The following is an 8,509-nucleotide window of genomic DNA, read 5'->3' on the forward strand; positions in this document are numbered from 1 at the left end:
ACTTTCCCTGCTACCCAATACTGGTGATTCTGTTCGCACCGGAAGGAGATTTGCATCATCTAAACTAATCATTCAGGCACTGATGCTGAGAGTGAAGGAAAAATGGTGATTTGCATGCCCTCAAGTTGGCAACTTGTCATGAAACACTAATCTTGGTTCGGTGAACATGCACATCGTTGATCTGGAACTCCAAGAAATGCTCTGAATTTGTCTCGGCTTCCTCTCTAAATCCCGTGAATGGATCAGACCCATAGAAAAATGGAGACCTTCACATGCGCTTTAGCATCCTGAAATAGACAGCTTCCTGATGCTGCGTTGCCTATCGGATCATTGCAAAGTCAGTTTGTGACACATCACGGAGCTGAAAGTAAAATTCCACCCGTGTTGGTGATTCATTCCTCACCTCTCGCTACGTATTGACTGATGGCATGCTGAGGACAGTGGGGAGGAGAAGCATAAGTTTATCAACAGAGGAAGTGTGGCTACGGAATTTTCTGGCATACTTTGTTGGTATCGGTGATGGCATGCTCAGGTTCTTCTACATAATTCTATCTGATGTTTCTCCGAGTCTGAGTTGGTGAATTTAGACGATGTATATTCAAAAAAGCTTAGAAGCAGACCATTGCTTGTCCATGAAATAGCAATTCAAGGTCTCAATTATACAGACTCTGATCGACCTGAAGAGCAAGAACTTTATCACATGTACTGAAGAGGGAAATAAACCTTTCTTCTATTAATGTTTGTGTTCGCCGCATCTCCTACGGTAAGATCCACTCCATCGACAGAAGCAGAGGGTGGAGGTGAAGCTGAGGGAGGGTCGAAACAAGTCGAGGCTGAGCTGCAGGGGGCTCTGGCCAACCTGGAGAGGCAGAAGGACCAGATCGCGTGCAGGCCCTCGGCTCCCAGATTGCTGCAGCAGATAAACTTAAAGCCCCAATGTCTGTAATTTCTTCTGCTGTGACATACAATCACTTGTAATTTGTTCTTTCATCTGCCAACATGATGTTCTAATAAAGGATTGATTTTTTACATAGTAGAGTTTCTGGTTCGACTTGTCCCTCGAGAATTCTTTGTAGTGTTTGCGTGGGAGCAATAAAACGGTCGGGTTCCAATCTGGATAACACGTTTCCCTTCGACCGTCTATAGTGGAACATTTCTCTATGTCCTGAGATCCATGGGAGGACTTCACGCGTTCTCAAACGCGAGAATGAAAGAAATAACTTTGTTTTGCTTTATGGTGACCCTAAAATCCATCGCGCGAGCCTATGCTTGTGGATTAATCATAAGATCAGTCCAATCTCGGTTACGGTTACGACTTCCGAGATTCACAAACCCAGAAAAAAATCATTAGCCAGCGCAAATGAGGTTTTGTTATTGTAGCTTGAAGACAGAAGAGGAGTCGGTCATAATCATAGCTTAACGTAGCTTTTTTGCTCTTTTGATATGATTCTCCTTTGGGAGTGCAATTGAATTGAGTGTGAATTCAAATCCTTGTTCCATTTGAAGATATTGTAACATGCCCGTATGGAAGTCTGCTGCAATTCCCAATTTTTTAAATTAATTTCTTAAAAAAAGAAAATAAAATTATGAGCTGATAATTGCAAGTTTTTGGTAACAATAGTTTAATTTCTTATATCTATATCAGGCATTTTTGTCAATTGGGTAAAAAAGCGAAAGGAAAATTCATATTTTGTCAATTTTATTTAATCTTATGTTTATAAAAAAACATATATATAAATAATTTCCTATGTTTTGGGTCAGTTTAAAAAATATTTTAAGAAAAAAAAAACAACGACAAGGATCTTGGGATGGGAGTCACCGTCGCCTTCCACCCACCCCATGAAGTCATAGTTGACCACTGATGCCGTTGACGACATAGTTGGCAACGACCGATGAACCCTCCTAAGTCCTTTGTTGACCCTTGGGAAATTTTAAGGAAGAGAGAGAGGAGAAAAGAGAGCCCTGAGAGTTGGGGGGTTGCCCTGGCCACCATCAGCCCCCATGAGAGCATCAGTAGGCTCATTGATCGCCGGTGACATCTTGATCGTGACCAGTGGCCAATGGCGATCCCCAAAGCCCCCTATTGAGAGATTGCGAGAGAGAATAGAAAGAGGTAGGGAACCACCCATCCCCACGAGGTCGCCAACAACCTCAACAGTTTCCGGTGATCTCGTAGCGGTGGGTGAGAGCCGGCGGCAACCCTTTTACCCCATATCTCTTCGCTCTCTCCCTCTCTTTTTCTTAGTACTCTCAACTCTCTAGACTCGACAAGGGGCTTTGCTATAGTCAATCATAATTTGAAATACAGGAGTAATTAGGGCAAGTCATCCAACGAGAAAATTAACTTTGACAAGTAAGTTGAAAATATATAATGATCTTTTTTTTATAAAAAAAAAAACTTCTTAAATCTCGTCAGACCAAGAAAAATTGGTGGATGCAATTGGAAGCCCCTCCAATTGTCATTTTCGCCTCTTTAAAGAGTGGATTCTCATACATGTACTTTGTGAGATTAGTATTTTATGACGCAGGTAATATCTCGGTAATTAATCCGATAATTTGCAGCACAAGAAACGGTGCCTTCCGAATTCATTTCTTACAAGAGTATATGCACCGTCTGATCACCCAACGCATCAAATGGACGAGGCCATCATGTCCCCATCTTTTGTTTTCAATTTTTTGCCGAATATCTGAATTTTCATCACCGATGGTGTCCGATGTGGTGGGATGTCACAATCCGAAATTTCAGTTAAATTTCCCCTATAATTCTTCGATATCCATTATCACATAAACTATTCATATAAAACCTGCTTTCCATAACTCTCAACAACATATAACCAATCTAGCTAGCTCACACACACACACACACACACATATATTCCAATAGAGTCACTTCACTAAACCAACTAAACAAAAATTTCAGGTCGTAACATATTCAAATACGTTATATACAAAAAGAATAGCTATCAAATAACTAATATCTCTACCTAATTCTCCAAGTTGATCCCCGATATCAAAAATGGCTCTCCCGCGCAGCCAAAAGCTTATCTGCAAAAATATATGCAGGGTGTGAGCTGCATCTCAGTGAGCACAAAATTTCAGAGTGAAATGAACTATTATTAACTAAAAATATATTTTTAAATAAACAAAGATAATATTAGCATACCCAAGTCTATCATTTAATTCACTAACACAACATATTATGCAATACATACAAATAATTATCAAACTCATTCGTAACCAATCAATTATCTTTATAACCATATAATAATATTAAAATTAACTATTAACTCAGCATCACCTAACAATCACACACTGACTAAATCAAACATCAACAAATAATACAATTTTCACATAACAACTTTAGATAATCTCAACAATCATCATATTTACAGCAATCAAACCAGACAAATAATATACAACACAACCAATCAATATAGCCATAGGGTTGCATTTCCTCACAACAGAGTTATGACGGTACCATGACCCCGCACATCTCATTCATATCATCCTCAACTCCCAATATCCATGTCTCATAAGCGAGGGCCGTCTATTAACCTATGGCGGTAAGAGTTGACTTCAATTTATATTCCGTTGGTCAAGCGGCCGATCAGGCCCCTTTTTCTATTCCGCCGAGTTCAGAGGCCGATCAGGCCCTATTTGTATTCCGCTGGGTCCAGCGGCCGATTTGGCCCATTTTGTAATCTGTCGGGTCCAGCAGTCCCATGGCTATAGTCAAACAACACTCACAAGCATAATCAACTACAACCATGCAATCTCACATCATAGATCCGCACCAAATTATTATTCCTAAATTATTACAATATTTCATATAATAATAACATCCATACAATTCATGTCCCATAAATGACGTCAGAATCCATCACTTATCATATATTCGCATAAATCAATTTATATACTCCATATAATTATTACTAGCTAAAGCTCTTGCAATAATCATAATAATCACATAACTTCAAACAGATGACTATAACACAAACAGAAAACATCTGTCAAATCTTCTTATTATAATCAATACTATTAATCCCACCAACATTACCATCCAGTTAACGTATTACATATTTATATATACATATACATACATACATATATGATATATATATATATATATATCATTTCACAATGGAATAAGGTACTCACAGATAGTTCTAAAAAATATGCTCACCCACTTGAGTCATCGGAATGCAAAGCCTCTCAACCTCCTCAATTCCTAACATAATTAATATAGCAAAAAAAACAAACCCAAATTATAAACAAATATCACATCATTATATCAACAATCATGCTCTTTGACAATCCATTTGTTCCCCCTAAAATTACAGATTCGCAACAAGACTTAACCTGAACAAAAATAAATTATTCATAACTCACTCTCCCCAAAGTTTTAAATACTAAAACAATAAAAGCAGGTAACATCATTCAATAAGGAATTTAACTCCAATTTCAAGCAATACTAGATGCGCAACAAATTTCTTCTTAAGTATCACCATCCATGAATAATATACCCTTATTTCAAAAAGAACCTCAAAGTCTGCCAGATGGACAATGCTGAAGATATTCTTTTGAAACAAAGAAAAGTTTCTTGCAAAACATTCATGGCTTTGAAGCCACGTACTGAGGTGTTCATCGTATCACCGAGACCAAAACACAATTAAGAACCCCCTTTTTTTCTTTTTCGAAAAATACTAATTATTCCCGAAAAATCCTGAAAATTTACAGAAAATAGTATATTTCGATACGAAATCATAGGCGCAAAATTCATTCAAATTGGAGATCGGAGCAAGCTGAATAAGCCTTACAAAATGACTGTTCGCTGAGTAGAATTTGCAGTTGCAGGCAGCTCACAGTCTCGACTTCTTGAGCTCAGTTCTCCCTCTCCTGACCTCCAAATTTAGTGATTTCGGTGTCTATAGAAACCTTGGATAGCGAATTCTACATTAGAATCAGAATCGTGCAAAATGATGAACAAATGAGGTCGAAACATTGCTCCGAATATCGCTGTTCATCAAAGGATGAAAATGAAATCCCTTCCTTCTCTCCTCCTCCTTATGTCTCTGTGCGTGAAAATGATTCATCAAAGAATGAAATCCCTATATTTGAAGAAGCATTTTAATTCTTACCCATAATACTTTCTCATTTTCCTATTAATATGTTCGCCCGCCAATTTTAACGTTGAGTGACTAAAAATTCATTCCAAGTATTCTGCCCGTTTCAATTCTTCCTTTCTCGTTCTCTCACCTGTTCTCTCTTCTATTTCTATCTTCTACAATTCTACCTAGAGCTGCAGTAAAAATCCATTTTCCTCACTATCTTTGTTTCCCATTGTTCCTGTTTCCGAAATCCCAACCAACAAAACAAAAAAAAAAATTCACACTACATACCCGAAATTAGTCGACAATCGAACCAGAGAGCAAAGTCGAGCTCTTCCTTGTAGGAAGATTTCCTACCCCGACCCACCCACCCACCCACCCCCCCCCCCGTTTTCTCTATTTCTCTAATGCTCTGTTTCTTCCTTCGACTTGCCCAGCAGAAAACAGAGCCAAGAAAAAGAAGGAAGAAAGAAACAAAATTAAATGAATAAGAAATGGCGGTGGCATGATGGCTTAAAGGGCAAATGAGGGCCACGTGGGGCCCTTTTCACCCATTTCTTTTTCTTCTTCTTTTTTTAAATCTCAGCCAGATAAATTTAGTACGGGATATGCATGTTTATTACGTAAGCATGTATATGTATATGTATATATACATGTCGGAAAAAGAAAAATCAACCCGTGTCTCACATGGGACATTAATTCTTAGGATTTCAATTACGTTTGTGATCTGAGTATGGGAAAGTGTCTGGATGTCCGACGGACAAATGCTCCCATTATCCTCAGCACTTAACAGTAACTACCCCTATTCTTTTTAATGAATTCAGCATTAAATTACCCGCTCATACTGGAACTACTTTTCTATCCCATATATTGCATGGATTCGTTATCTCATTATCTATAATTTTTTATGATAATAAAAAAAATAATATACATAAAATAACAAAAGCTGGGTCGACTAACCAAATGATACAAACGTAGGACGAAGGAGAGCTATCGTCTATTGACCTTTTGCATTACTGCAAATAACAATTTGATAAGTTTCATTGTATCGTTATACCACATCGCTTTTAAATCTCTATCTTTTGGTTCGGTAATATCTTGAAAATATCATATTTTGGGGATATTATTGATAGAGATTATAGGAAATATTACGTTGAGAGAGAATTGGAGTCTATATATATATCGAGAGCTTTCATGTAAAGTGCGGGGAGAGCGTTTAGAGAGTGGGAATATTCCTGAAATGAGATATTTCTACGAGAAGGTTAGGGTTCCTCGTTTGTGTTTGGCCATTGTGCCTGTTAGGGACGCATTCGTATTGTACTTCACTTCATATTTCTTGCTCAATAAGAAGTCACCGTCAAACCTCCTTTGCCTGTGGATATTTCCTTCAAAAGTTTTCACCATGTTTGAGGGTTTACCACGTATATCTTGTGTGCAATTTCTTCTTGCTTCCGCATTATCTTCGTCTATTGTTGAGTCGATTCCCAACAAACTGGTATTAGAGCTAAGGTTATGGCGTTTTTGTAGTCGACTCAATTCCAAGTGGCTACAATGAAGTTCGACATCGAGAAGGTCGTGGACACAATAAGATTCAACTTTTGGCTTCAGGAGAAGACAACAAGGGTTATGACGATTATTCCAATTGTCTTGGCTGGTGTGCAGATTGAGCATGGTGGTGTTCGTATCGCTCTCGAAGTTTTGGAAAATTCAAGACAAGATGGAGATTGTTGAGAATTGTATCTCAAATTTGTTGAAAATTCAAGGTCGTATTATGTTTGGAGAGCAAGCTAGAAAAACCAGATGGATGACAGCCCATTCTCCTCTGAGCAGTCGTATGCACGAAAAATGATCCTAAGTAATAACTCCGCTTTTGGAACAGCTAACCATAGGAACACAAATAAGAGCCAAGAAACCAGATCATAGGGAGACAACTAGCAAAAATATGCCAATCTCTAGTAGACTGAATCAAACTCCTCAATGAAGGGTCTAATTTTACATCCGTTCCCAACTTTCCGTCTTTGGATTTACGATGAAAACGAAACAATACGACGAAAAACCATTACTCTTTGTGGTTTGTCCCTGTGTCTACCATGTTAGACATATCTCCGTGTTCTCACCCGAGCAAACCTATTTACAAGTTCGAACAGGGCTGAATGTGATCTTTACCCCCATGTATTGATCAAGGATGACGGCCCCGCATTTCTCCTCTGTTGGCATCACCACACCAACCACTTTCTTGAGAACAAATTCATCACTGATCATTTTCTGGAAACGACTACATGAGCTGTTAGATAACTCCACAATACTACCAAAGAACCTCTTCCCGTAACATGTTGTGCTTCTGTAACTCGCCATTAAAATCCCGGGTGAAACTACTCAATTATCTCGATTCTGGTTTCTTTCTCGGGAACTTGCAGACCAGCAACCAAGGTGAAGATACCCCCCGGACATTTTTTGCAACCGGGGGTGATCCTAAGACGATTACTGTCAGTAAATTATATGCAAATTGCAGCCATTTGAACGCTGAGACTACTGGTAAGTGGCAGATTGCAGGCTTGCAGCTCAATCCACACATTGACTCAGAGAGACAGAGAGAGAGGGGGTACCAGGGCTTGGGGAGGTTAGCGATGGAAGGGAGGTCGGAGACTCCGATTTCCCACATCTTCTGGAGCCAGAGGGAGTAGATGATCATGCCGATGCCGCAAAGAGTGACCACTATGTTCATCACCCCCATGGCCTTCCGGAGGCAGCACCTCGCACACCTCACCATTCCCCCCACCAGTCCACTCCCTCTCTCTGCTACGCTTCAGCCAGTCGGGGGAATCCGGATTTTGTACTCATTCAGGTGAAGTGAGAATCTCTCACTACTTGAGGGGAGAGAGAGAGAGAGGATATGGAGGAGGGGAATGAAGAAGGAGGGAGAATGGAATGGGGCATGCGTTGGCCGCCGGTCGGTCTTGGCTGGGGGAAAAGGGGTTGTGAACTGGTAAGTGGACAGGTCCCGCGTGTCACCGATTCGACGTTCAGTAATATGCGGGAATGAAATAAAATTGAAATAAATGGATTTTATATAAGAAAATGTAATGATATTGAGTGAAAATTTGTGATTTTCTTTAATACTTATTATAAAAGGAAGGAACGAATATAATTATAATATTAAACTTATTCAAGAAGATATCATATTATATATATTCTTAAATATATAAATTAAAAGAATATATATAATAGTATAAAATGAGAGAGTAACCATTCTTTTTTTTATTTAAGGGAATGCTCATTTCATCAAAATGAAGGAAAAAATGTGATAATCAGGGAATGTTATTTTCAACTAATGAAGTGAAATAAACAAATGGCCATTCCATTCCGTCTATCAAACGGGATCTCAAGCCCCACTCTTTGTT

General features: G+C 38.9%; 1 long non-coding RNA gene across 4 annotated transcripts; it reads right to left on the bottom strand.

Moving 5' to 3' along the window:
* Window positions 1–2,740: 2,740 nt before the first annotated feature.
* Window positions 2,741–8,130, bottom strand: LOC116197970. 4 transcript variants are annotated; one of them, XR_004155123.1, is made up of 4 exons: window positions 5,400–8,130; window positions 4,818–4,935; window positions 4,159–4,228; window positions 2,741–3,045 (listed from the first exon to the last, which is right to left on the bottom strand). It is a non-coding gene; the product is annotated as an uncharacterized LOC116197970 (long non-coding RNA). The 4 variants fall into 4 exon arrangements; XR_004155125.1 differs by having other exon boundaries at window positions 4,188–4,228; window positions 4,818–4,950; XR_004155124.1 differs by having other exon boundaries at window positions 4,184–4,228; window positions 4,818–4,950.
* Window positions 8,131–8,509: the final 379 nt, after the last annotated feature.

This window comes from Punica granatum, chromosome 2 (genome assembly GCF_007655135.1).
Source record: "Punica granatum isolate Tunisia-2019 chromosome 2, ASM765513v2, whole genome shotgun sequence".
In the NCBI taxonomy this organism is placed as follows: domain Eukaryota; kingdom Viridiplantae; phylum Streptophyta; class Magnoliopsida; order Myrtales; family Lythraceae; genus Punica; species Punica granatum.